The following is a 13,219-nucleotide window of genomic DNA, read 5'->3' as shown; positions in this document are numbered from 1 at the left end:
TTGTTTCATGTGCTTCAAGAGAAACACCCAACATGATTCTTCTGGTTTGTAAAAGTAGCTCACCCTTCTACCTCAAAGAGTGCCCCAAGGAAAACCAATTGTATTATGACTTTTTGATACTAAACCAGATCATTACAGAAATATGGAAAAGGGGGATTTTTGAGAGGAAATAACACACATATTGTGCTGGAACCTGCATCCTGATGGGATGATGTCATCCTGTGCGAATTCATCCCAAGAGAGCTTGATCACCTCATCCTTGTTTGTATATAAACTGGGCCTTATTGTTGTGAAACCCAGATCTCCCTCTGAGTAGGTTCTAAAAGAAAGGACATTCTTCAACTCTTTTGTTATTTATGGAAGCCTTGAACTTTTTGATATCTTGATATCACTTTAAAAATAGGTATTTAGAGGAAAGTGTCATTGCGCATGGGTATGGCTCTTAGCTGCAAGGTTGTGTTTCATGCCTGCTTTTTTACTTTGGGGCATCTTTCAGCAGTCTCTGGTGTCTTTGCCTACAAAGAAAGAGGTGGAAAGGTTACATTTGCAACATCCCACTGCGCATTTTTCTGTCCTTGATTGGAGGCAGCTAGGCTGGTGAAAGGGATAGGCTGCCTGGAGAAGAACTCTCCCTCCTTCTCTCTCCCCTCCCTTCTCTCTCTCTCTCTCTCTCTCTCTCTCTCTCTCTCTCTCTCTCTCTCTCTCTGTGTGTGTGTGTGTGTGTGTGTATGCTCACACACTTGCACATCCTGCAGGCTCTGCTTTGTGGCTTAAGTGTCTGGTTTTGTCATTTTGAAGTGCAAAACACTAGCCTGTATTGTCCTCAGGAAGGTCAGTTGGGAGCAGTGATCAGCAAAATTAAATGAGAAAATTGGGGAGGGGGCCTGAATGGCTTTTGTTTGGGGCTTGGCTCAGTTGAATCTGGCTCTCTTCCCCTCTTCTGTTCACAATTGCCAGGCTGAAGCCACCATCTTCAAGGGCCAGTGTTGGGGGTCAATTTTCCACATGTGTGCGGCTCCTGTTGTTTAGCAGATGAGGTCAAAAAAAGATTTATTTTTTTTATTGCGACAAATTGGAGGTAATAATGTAGGCTGGTGCAGATCAACTTGCCTCATAGGTATTTTTGCTTTTAATTCAGTCTCCTTATTTTCCAAGACAGTAGTAGAGGTAGAGAATACTATTATCTCAGTTTGTAGCTTTTGAGCATTTCTAAAAGTTTCAATGTGGTTCCCCACCCACCACCCCAAAGCTGGTGCTCTTGAGAAGTGTTGGATTTTTTTTTTTTTTTATTCAAAAAGTTTTACAAAATTTTTTCCCTTTCCCTCCTCCCCTCCCTTCGCAACCCCTCCCCCGACTTCCCGGAACGAGCACAAGGTATAGTTAAAAGTAAAACAAACATATGCTAAAAAGTTTTCGTCCCAACTTAATTATACCCCTACAATCATCAATTCCTAACTTCCCCCAAAAGCAATCAAAATAATACATCATAATCATTCAAAACAGTCTGATAACTCTTAGTCTGATATCTACGTTGAATATAGTCAATCCATTTTTCCATTCCTTTAAGTATCTTTCTTGCGTATTGTCTTTCAAAAAGGCTGATATCTTCGCCATCTCAGCCAAATTGGCAACTTTCAATATCCATTCTTGTATTGTTGGTACTTCTTTTTTCTTCCAATATTGTCCTATTAGTAATCTTGCTGCAGTTATTAGATTTAAAATCAATTTAGTCTCAATTACTGTACAATCCGTAATAATTCCCAACAAGAAAAATTGCGGCAGGAACTTTATCTTCTTTTCAGAACATTTTGTAAAATCCACCAAATTTTTATCCAAAAGGCCTTTATGTCCTTACAAGTTCACCAAATGTGAAAATATGTAGCGTCATCACAATTACATCTCCAACATTTTGCTTGCATTTCTGGATACATACACGATAATTTTTAGGATCTAGATGCCATCTATAAAACATTTTATAAAAATTTTCCTCAGATTCTGTGCCTCGTGAATTTAACATTTCTAACCCAAATTTTTCCCACGTTTCCAATAATATTGGCTCCTGAAAATTTTGTGCCCACTTTATCATACAGTCCTTTACCAAGTCCCTTTCAGAATCTATTTCAAGTAACACATTATACAATCTCTTTATATGCTCCTGAGACTGATTTCTAATTTGCTTTACCAAATTTCCCTCGTTCTGCTCTATACCAATTTTTTGATCTCCCTTCCATCTAGCATGTAATTGCTCATATTGAAACCAAGTATAATTTTTCCCTTCCTCTCTTAATACTTGCAGAGATTTTAACTGCAAATTACCTCTTTCAGTATACAAAAGATCTTTATATGTAATCATTTCCTGCTTCTGTTCTATGTTTATATTTTCTACTGTATGTCTAGGACATGCCCATATAGGAACCTTATAATTTAGTTTATAAGAGTATTTTTCCAAACACGCAGAAGGGCATTTCTTTGCACATCATTTTTAAAGGCCTTATCCACTATTTTGCCATAAATTAAATATGCATGCCATCCATATCACAAATCATAACCTTCTATATTCAAATTTCTGTCCTCTGTTAAATTAAACCAATCACTAATTGCAGAGAGAGCAGCTGCTTCATAATATAATTTAAAATTAGGCATTTTAAACCTCCCTTTCCGAGAATCTTGAATTATTTTCATTTTAACCCTAGCTTTTTACCTTCCCATATAAATTTGTTAATTCCTTCTGCCATTCCTCAAGATTCTTATCTTTCTTAATTATTGGTATCATCTGAAAGAGGAATAAAAATCTAGGTAAAACATTCATTTTAATAGCAGCAATTCTCCCAGCAAAGATAATTGCAATTTTTCCAAACAATCAACTCCTTCTGAACTTTTGCCATAAAACCTCATAGTTATTCTTATACAATTTCACATTTGATGACGAATATAAACCCCTAAATACTTAACCTTCTTTACAATTTCAAATCCTGTTACTTCCTCTAGTTTTTCTTTCTGTTGTCTGGCCATATTTTTTATTATCACTTTTGTCTTTTTCTGATTTACCTTAAACCCTGAGACATTCCCATATTGATCAATTATTTCCAACAAAGATTTACTAGAATTTATAGGGTTTGTTAAAGTAATCACCAAATCATCTGCAAAAGCTCTTAACTTATATTCATACTGTCTAACTCTAATTCCCTCTATCTCCTTTACTTCTCGTATTTTATCCAATAATGGTTCTAGAGTTAAAATAAACAATAATGGTGATAAAGGACATCCCTGTCTTGTTCCTTTCGCAATCTTAAAAGGTTCTGTTAAGCTACCATTGATTATAATCTGTGCTGTTTGCTCTCCATAAATTGCCCTAATTATTCTTAAAAAACCATCTCCAAATTGCATCTTTTCTATTAATTTAAATAAAAAATCCCAATGCAATCGATCAAAAGCTTTCTCTGCATCGAGAAAAATAAATGCTGCTGGAATAAAATTTTTCTTTTCTAAGTACTCCAGTAAATTAACAATCTGCCTAACATTATTCCTCATCTGTCTCCCTTTTATAAATCCAGATTGATCATTATGAATTCTTCGCTGCAGAATCAACATTAATCTATTAGCTATTATTTTAACAAAATCTTATAATCATTATTTAAAAGTGAGATTGGCCTATAATTCCCAGGTTTAGAACAATCCTGTTCCTCTTTGGTATCAATGAAATAAAAGAGGTTCTCCATGAGGGGAATTCTCCTAGTTGTATCTGATTAAATAATTCCTTAAGTGGACCTAACATCTCATCCTGTAAATTCCTATAATAACTAACTGTAAGCCCATCCGTACCAGGAGTTTTCCCATTTTAATTGTTTAATTACCAAAATAATTTCTTCCGAGGTTATAGGCCGATTCAATTCATCCGTTTGTTCTAAAGTTAAATTTTTAACCTTATATTCCTTCAGATAATTATCAATATCCCTATTCAATATATTATCTTTAAGATATAAATTTGTATAATATTCTAAAAAAGCTTTTTTAATTTTATCCTGTTGATATCTCTCTTTACCTTTGTATTCTATTTTTCTATAGTACGTTGTTTTGTCTTTTCCTTAAAGTGTATGCTAACCACCTACCAGGTCTATTTGCATTACAAAAGTATTATGTTTGGCATATTGTATATTTGTTGCCACCTGATCAGCCATTATCATATTAAATTGATTCTGTAGTAACTTTATTGCATCTTTAAGTTTTTGATCATGTGGGTTATGTATTAATAATTGTTGTTTCTTATAGATTTCCTCTTCTAAATACCTACGCTGTCTTTGTTGCTTATTTCTCTGTCTATTATTAAGATATATTAATACACCTCTCATAAAAGCTTTACTGCAGTCCCAAACCATTTCTATCGATGTTTCATTATTCAAATTATAATCAAAAAATTCTTTCATCTGCTTTTTACATTGATTTACATTATCCTGATATCTAAACAAATTTTCATTTAATCTCCAAGTTCTTCTACCCTCTTTTCCATATTGCAATTCCATCCAAACAGGACTATGATCAGACAAACATCTTGGAAATATCTTAGTTTTCTTCACCCTAAAAAGCAAATCATTAGAAATTAAAATAAAATCAATACGTGAGAAGGATTGATGCCTATCAGAGAAAAAAGTATAGTCTCTTTCCTCCAAATTCCGCAGTCTCCATACATCTCTTAACTCAAAATCTTCTATCATATCAAAAAAGGATTTAGGCAGCTTTGCATGTGCAGGTATCTTCTTGGAAGAAATTCTCTTGTCCTTTCGTGTATCTATTACTCCATTCCAATCTCCCAATATAATACACGATTTATAATCCCATAGATCAACTTATCATATAACATTCTATAAAATTTTTCTTGTTGCTGGTTGGGTGCATATATACCAAGCAAGAGAGTCCTTTTGTTTCTATTGTAAGTTCAATAGCAATATATCTTCCATAAATATCTGCCTCTATTAACTTGGCTGGTATATCTTTTCTCAAATAAACCACTATGCCATGTTTTTCTCCAAAGCTGAAGCAACAAAATGTTTACCTAACTTTGAGTTTATTAGGTACTTTTGATCTGATAATTTAATATGCTTTCTTGTAAGCAAATAACATCATTTTTAAATTGTTTCAAATAATGAAATATTTTCTTCTCTTCTGAGCTGAGTTCAAACCATTGACATTCCAAGTCAAGATTTTATTTGCCATTACTGGGCTGCTGAAGCCTTTGGGCAATCAACTGAAGATCGTCCTCCCGTATCTTCGGCCGTGCTCCTCCCACCGCTTCTGTAGCAGAGTCCTGAACTTTACTTTGAGTTTGTTGCTCCTTTTCTTTACGCTTAAGGGCTCCCCTCGTCAGTCTTTGTTCTTGTGGTTGTTCCTCTGATGGTAACATCACTGGAATCACCTCAGCTTCCACACCCATTTGAGTCTCTTGAATTCTTTTTCTATTATTTCTATTTCAAATTTCAGCACTGTAGAAAGAAAATCTTTGGCCTTAAGCACTGTGTCAATACGATATCTTCTTCCTGATAATACACTGTCAAGCCAACTGGAACCTCCCATCTATATTGAATCTGGTATTTCTTAAGTTCTTGTGTAAAAAATGTAAAGTCTTTTCTATCCCTTAACATCTTGGGAGGGATCTCTTTCAAAACCTTCAACTCCTGTTCCCTATTTTCAAGTTTTTCTGAAAAGCAACTTGCAAAATTTGATTCCTCACTGTTCTTTTCAAAAATAAACCACAATGTCTCTAGGAAGTTTCTTTTGCCTAGCAATCCAAGAATTAACTCTATAAATTTTGTCAATTTGATAAGCAACCTCTTGTGGATCAAGTTCAATAAATTCAGCCAGAGCTTCTGATAAAATTTTTAAATCTTCCCTTTGTCTTCATTCAAACCTCTAATTCTCAGAGCTCCTTCCATCATTCTATACTGCATCACCACCACTTGATCTTCATTTTTATCCAATTTGATTTGCATTCCCCATTCTATTTTCTATTTGTTGATTTGACTGAACAATTTCTTGCACCTCCTCCTCCACCACCTCCAGTCTTTTGCCAAACCTTGAAAAGCCATCAAGATATCTTCTTATTTTTTATTATTCTCTTTATTTCTTCTCTTATTTTCTCATTATTATCCATAATCTCCTTAAACCTTTCTTCAGACACTTTCCTTGCTCTTTAATCAGATCTTCTAAAGCTGGTTCAGAACCCTTCTGCCCCCAGTCTTAGGTGGTTTAGTAGCCATTTCAGTTTTAAAATTCACAAAATATAAGTCTAGAAACTTCTCTTTCCCTTTAAGTATAGGAGAGCTCAGTTCACTTCATTAAAATCCACACATAACATTTCTTATCTTCTTAGTTGCACAGACTGTTTAAAATTCCATTCGTCATTTTCACTCCCGTTCAGGCGCCATCTTAGAGTCAATTAGAACAAAGTGAAAAGAAAAATTCTCTTTTTTAGAAAGTAGAAGTCAGGAAATCAAAAATACTTGCAATCCAATAATCGTCCGCTTGCACTCATTCCGTCTGCTTAAAGAGATCCATAAAGATAAGACAATTAGCAGAGATGGACACCTTCTTCTTTTCCTGCTTTTGCAGACACGCACTGAAGTCGGAGATGGCAGAAATATTTATGGGACCCATCGACCCTTCGAAGCTCTGCTTAATTAAAACAAAGCCTCTGGGGAGGTCTACCAACATTCCTGCGCTCTTATCTTTCCTCTTTCATCCAGAGAAAAAGATTAAAGCCGGCTTTTCCTGGCTTTTACGATGTTCAGTGCGGAGCCCCTTTAATTAGGGCTCAGCGAAGAGGTGGAGCCACCCGGAAGTCTAGAAGTGTTGGATTTTAATACACCAATTCGCAGCCTGCATTGCTTTTGAGAATTGCAGGTGGTGGAGTTCAAGACAGCTGGAAGGCACTCCAGCTGGAAGGAAAATCTGTCTTAATTGTTCACTTAGGACAAAGGTGTCAAGCTCGCAGCATCACGTTTCCGTCATTTAATGTATAATGACGGTTTTTCCCTTCGCGGAGCTGGGGTGGGCATGGCCTGCGCATAACGCATCTGGCCTGTGGGCCACCAGTTTGACACCCCTGACCTAGGACATGTGGAATTCTGTAATGTGCTTCTTTAAAGGAGCACACCTGCTACTACAAATACAGCGTATAATATTTTGAGATCTTGAGTTTGTATTAAGCTAATGAAACAGCAATATTCCCCTCTTGTGTAAAATTGTTCTTCCTCACACTGGATAGCAGTACTGTATTTTTCAGAATTTAAGACTCCCCTAAAAGAGGCTGAAAATTTGGGTGTGTTTTATACTCCGAATGTAAGTTTTTTGAATTTTTTTTCAGCCCTAATGAGGCCCTAGCAAGTGAAGCGATCTTCTGCGATTTGCCTGCTCCCTCCGACTCTCAGCTGTGCTTTAAAAGCTGTTTTTCAGCCCTAACAGGTGCTAGCGACTGAAGCGATCTCCATTCCCTCCGACTCTCAGTTGTGCTTTAGAAGCTTTTTTTCAGCCCTAAGTGAAGCGATCGCTGTGCTTTGCCTGCTTTTCTCATTGCTGCTCCCTCTCAGCTGTGCTTTAGAAGCTGTTTTTTATCCCCAAGCAGGGGATAAAAAGCACGCATGCACGCTCAAAACCAGCAAACTAATGTGCTGAAGATGACCAGACTAAGGATGCTAACCAGATGAATAGGTAGGCAGATTTTTCCCCCTATTTTCCTCCCCAAAAACTAAGCTGCCTCTTATACTCCAGTGTGTCTTTTACTCCAAAAAATGTGGTAATTACCTTGCTTTCATCTGGAATCACATATTTTTTCTTTTTGTTTTAAAACAAGATTTCTCAGCAAATGTTTTCTGATTTACAAAGTGCCACAGCAGAAAAAAAATATAGTTTATGACTAGAAATCGAACGTGAAGCTATGCCGTTATTATATGACTAGTTGAAATGGATATGGTTTAATGATTACAAGCTGTGTTTTGAACACAGGAAATAAAAAAAAAGACTGAACAGTTTTGTAGAAAAATGTCTTTTAAAGTTCAGGCATGAGAATTTAGTAATAAACTTTCCCTTTTTTCAAATTTACAAGCTGATACAAATAAGAATGTATTATATGTAGTCCTCGATGTATGACCACAATTGAGCCCAAAATTTCTGTTGCTAAGACATTTGTTAAGTGCGTTTTGCCCCATTTTACAACCTTGGTTGCTACAATTGTTAAAAGAATCACTGTAGATGTTAAGTTAATAACATAATTGTTAAGTGAATCTATTGACTTTGCTCATCAGAAGGTCACAAAAGGTGACCACACAATACCGGGACACTGCAGTCGTCAAAAATATGAATCAGTTGCCAAGCATTTGAATTTTGATCACATGACCCTGGGGATGTTGCAACGGTTGTATGAAAAACGGTTATAAGTCACTTTTTTCAGTGTTGTTGTAACTTTGAACGGTCACTAAATGAACTGTTGTAAGTCGAGGACTATCTGTATATAACTGAGAAATGAGACTGTCTCCTATAAATTCATGATCTGCTAATGAGGCCTATTTGGAAATTATTGTATCCTGCACTGGATGAGTCAGTGTTTCAGATGCATGGCAAGAGACTCAAGAATTTATTTAATAATAAAAGAAAAAAAAAGTGGTCTGTTTTCTAGTGATCTATTTTTTAATCCCTTTGTATGAGATGAAAACTTTAAAAATATTCATTTGAGTCTTTTAAAGGCTAATAGCTGCCCAGTTTTTATTGCTAAATGACTGAAAGCTACATACATACACTGCTTTAATTGAAAAATCCTATGTGACATTTATAGTTGATCTATTGTTAAAATGTTCACATACTGTCATTAACTGACAATGTGAGTATATCTGTAGAAACTGGGAAATAGCTTCACAGATACATTCAGTTGTTAATGGAAGTTCTTACCTTGACTTAATATATTTTAATTGTGAAATTCGGGGCACTCATCCCCCCCACCACTCCATTCCTCTGTTTGCCAGAAGGGGATGTTTCCAGATATCATATCTCAACTTTCCTCAGTTGTTTTTGATTGTTCTTATTTGATGTAAGCCACTCAGAGTCACTTTGGAGCCTCTAAATCTCATACATAAATAAAAAATAGTTCTAATACCACTGTTGTCTCCACCAGACTGCTTCACAGAATTTCCCTTGGATACAATTTCTTTTTTTTTAAATATTCAATATGTCCTCTGTCTTTTTTTTTGTTTTGTTTACATTTATATCCCGCCCTTCTCCGAAGACTCAGGGCGGCTTACAGTGTATAAGGCAATAGTCTCATTCTATTTGTATATTTACAAAGTCAACTTATTGCCCCCCCAACAATCTGGGTCCTCATTTTACCTACCTTATAAAGGATGGAAGGCTGAGTCAACCTTGGACCTGGTGGGGCTTGAACCTGCAGTAATTGCAGGCAGCTGTGTTTAATAACAGGCTTCTTACAGCCTGAGCCACACCGCGGTCTTATAAATGTCTTTGATATACTTATAAAAATGTTATCTCTTTTTGTAGATCTGTTCCTGCCATATTATTTTTGATGCTTTCAAATATCACATCTAAGTTTTTGATGTGTAATTGAAGTACATGTGGCTGAGAATTTGTTGTTTGTTTTTTTTGAGGAAGATGGAACCAAATTTGCTTGGCCACTTCATATTCCTTCTACAGCAAGCCACAGAGACGTAGGCAGCAATGTAAAGGAAGATGGATATAGAGCAACCATTTTTTTCATTCCTCTGCCAAGCCATAAAGGGGAGGTTGCTAATACACGATTGATAGAGACATAAAATATCTTTTCCCCATAAAAGAGTCAGGTGGTAGTCATCTTGAAAACAGTATCCAGCTGAGCAGCAGCTCAGTTGTTCTGTGTCCCAGATTCTCCTTTGGAATTTGTTTACTAAGGGGTACTACAAATCCATGGGAAATCTGGTTATTGTAGTTCCAGTGTGCCTAGATAAAAGATCCCAGTTTTGAATAGGCTACAGAAAAGTATATTTGAAATCTAAAGTATTTTTAGCTCTTGGATTTAAGCCATATGGATTACAAAAATTTCCTGCTTTCTGTTTCTAAAAGGAACTTGGAGGTCAGTTCTTAACAGGTTTCTTAGAAGTCATTTATTGTCCCTGGCCCTTGGCCTGTTCGTTTTTTAACATAAGAACAGGGGCAACTTTTTTTATAATACAGTGTACAGTACTATAACTCAAGTTTGACAAAATCAAACCAGAGTGATCCTTGAGTTTGCCTACATTGTGTTCCTCATCAAATTCCAAGAACCTTGACATTTTTCCTTCTGTTTTACATTAACCTTCATTTGACATGTCATCTGAAGGAAGATTAATTGCTCTTTATCAATAATTCTAAAGTTGTGGTTAAGTTACAATGAGAACGGGACCTTTTATTCTCCTCCTTGGGATGATGTTGAGGAATAGCATGCAAAGATGTCACCAGGGTTTCATTTTGTTCTTTTAAACAATCGTTTAGAATAGCATCGGAATGCTTTGTTCAGATGGTTTACTTGTGTTTTTCTGGAAGGTCAAGATGGTCTAATGGGTTTCTCCTTTCATTTTATCCACTCATTTGGTTGTGTGCTTGCTTTACATAGTTGCCAGATCAGAAAGACTAATGCAACTTACACAGTGGTGAAATCCTCCTTGGATTGCCACCAGTTTGCTGCTCGTGCATGCGTGGTGCACACCAAATGCGTGCTGCATGCATGCATGTGCAGCATGTGCCAAAAGCACACTGCGCTCATGTGCAATGTGCACCAACATGCTTTGCCCAGAAAAAGAAGACTTCATTAGGTAAGTAGAACAGCGGGGAAGGGTGGGGGGGACAGCAGGATTTCCTACTTTCTAGTGAAGCTAAACCACGTGGCACAGCTGATCATCGGAAATACCAGTTCGGAGGAACCAGTAGTTTTTTTAAACTACCAGTTCCACCAAACTGGTAGCTTTTTTTTACTACTGGTTCGCCTGAACTGGTAGTTTTTATCACTACCAGTTCACCCAAACTGGAGCAAACCGGTAGCATTTCACCCCTGAACTTACATTTAAAGCACAGTGCAAACAGTCAAAATGCAAAAAGTATGGCAATGTTTGCACAGTGCAAACAGTCAAAATGCAAAAAGTATGGCAAAAAGTATGGCAGTGGGGGAAGCATATAAAGCTCAGTTTCAGCCAACCTTCATCAGTCATCTCTCCAATTCACAAAGCACCTCAGCCCAGGGCTCATTGGAAAAACAGGTTTTCAATGCCTTTCTAAAGCAGGCCAGGGATGTACTTGTTGCTAAAGCACTAAAGTTAACTTGTGTAAGATGTATTGAATAATTAAAATATTTAAGATCTCTTTTTTAAGCAAGTAAGTAGCAAATCCCGCAGGACAGCATTGTTGCAGGTGAAACCCAATGAAAATTCAGACAAACAAAACAGAAGGTTGGATTACACTTTGCACTATTCCCACGGGGGATTCAAGTTTAGGGAAATAGGCAGCGTGCATAAAGTAGACCATGCTGGCAGTCAAAGAGAGTGTCATTGTGACATTGTCTCCATCTCATTCCCAGCTCATAAATAAGCTAGGCTTAAGCTGTCCTTAATTGCACCAGTCTTGAAGGGTATTTTTCCTTTTATTCCAGCACAATTTAAAGGATTCCTCAAGGTGGATAAAATCTATCACACACTACGTGGGAGGGAAATCAGGTAACTGAGCTTGGAAATAGAAAGGATCATCAGTAGGGATGCTTCACACACCGATAGTTTCCTGTTGAGTCAAAGTGTGGGTGAAAAATAACATAATATAGAGAAAAGACCCAGAGGAAAAAGCATATGTTAGAGACAGGGACACTATGATTAGGTGTTTTACATGCTTTGCTAGGAAATACGTAGTAAAAAATAAAGTAAAGGCATTGAGAAAATCCCCCTATTGAGAATTGTAATAATTATTTTAATTTTAAAAAAAGCAAAGTGAGATTTGTGTGTAGTTAAAATTTTTAAACATTTTACAGTAGCAGGTTACATTTTTGTCTCTCTTAATTCTGGACTTCCACTATTTAGCCTTTTACTTACAACTTGTTTTTCAGAAAGTGAATGTCATCGTTTTATTTTCTAAGAACATCTGGAAAAAAACAACCCTGTAGTTAATTTTTAAAATAAATTATTAGAAATGAAAAAAACAACATTATTAAATATTAAAGATACTTTTAGAATAGAATAGAATAGAATAGAATTTTAAATGAAAGGTAAAGCAAATGATATGGATATATGTTTTATTTAGAAATAGAGAAAAGCGTTTTGAATTAGAATTCTTCTAGCCCAGCAGAATAGAATATGAGAACAGGTCTATGCGGATTTTTCCCCCCGTAGTAATAATTTTATCTTGGTGGACAATATTATGGCTCAGTGGGGAAGACATGGTTATATTGCTCATGAATTCCACCCAGTGTTTGCCCACATTCATATTTACTCTCTGGCTTATATGTGCACCGGTCAAAGAAAAGATGACTGTGATCCTCCTTTGGCACAGCTACTTTTAAAAGGACAAGTACATACTAAATAAAGTAAAGAAAATAGGTTTGCAAAGCCTGAACAGTGTGGTGTCAAAGACATTCCTTGTCTGTCAGGGGAGAATACTGGCGCTTCTAAAACACAAACTGCTGCTTTGACACTAGTGATATGAACACTTATCCTTTCTCTGAAGTGTACCTTGAGAAATGTATGTGGAGAGTCCATTTCCCTCAAAACAAGAAAGAAAAAGAATCTTTAAAATGTTGCTGCCCTCTATCAATTATAACTGAAGGGGGACAGAATAAAAGTGGCTCCTTGGCCATCAAAAATTTCTGTACCCTTGCCTCTGGTTCTTGGTGTGGTTCAGATTGCTGGCTCTGGCAAACCCAAAGTAATGTGTCCCAGGGTATGAACTATGGATTATAAGCAACTAGTTTGTTTTGATATTGTCATCCCAAAGTGCTGTGCCGAGCCAGAATTCTCCAGAGGAACATTTATAGGCAGACGGATCTTATACAAAAAGCAGTTGCAGATTGGGAGACACAGAAAAGACCAATGGGGGATGCAAATGAAAGGGAGAGTGGGCTGGGGAGAAGATAGTTGAGATTCGGTCAAGAAGCAAAGCATGTGAAAGGAAAAAACAGAGGCTTGCAGGAACAGAGAGCAGCAACATCAGAGCCATGAAGATGGCAATGATG

General features: G+C 36.6%; 1 protein-coding gene across 1 annotated transcript in view; it reads left to right on the top strand.

Annotated features, from left to right (window-relative positions):
- The window catches only part of HRAS (HRas proto-oncogene, GTPase), a 77,385-nt gene that overhangs the window by 46,713 nt on the left and 17,453 nt on the right, over window positions 1-13,219 (top strand). The gene's annotated exons all lie outside the window — the stretch shown is intronic.

Source organism: Ahaetulla prasina, chromosome 1 (assembly GCF_028640845.1).
Source record: "Ahaetulla prasina isolate Xishuangbanna chromosome 1, ASM2864084v1, whole genome shotgun sequence".
Lineage (NCBI taxonomy): Eukaryota > Metazoa > Chordata > Lepidosauria > Squamata > Colubridae > Ahaetulla > Ahaetulla prasina.
Note: the sequence above shows the minus strand (reverse complement) of the source record. Positions and strands in the feature narration are given on the sequence as shown.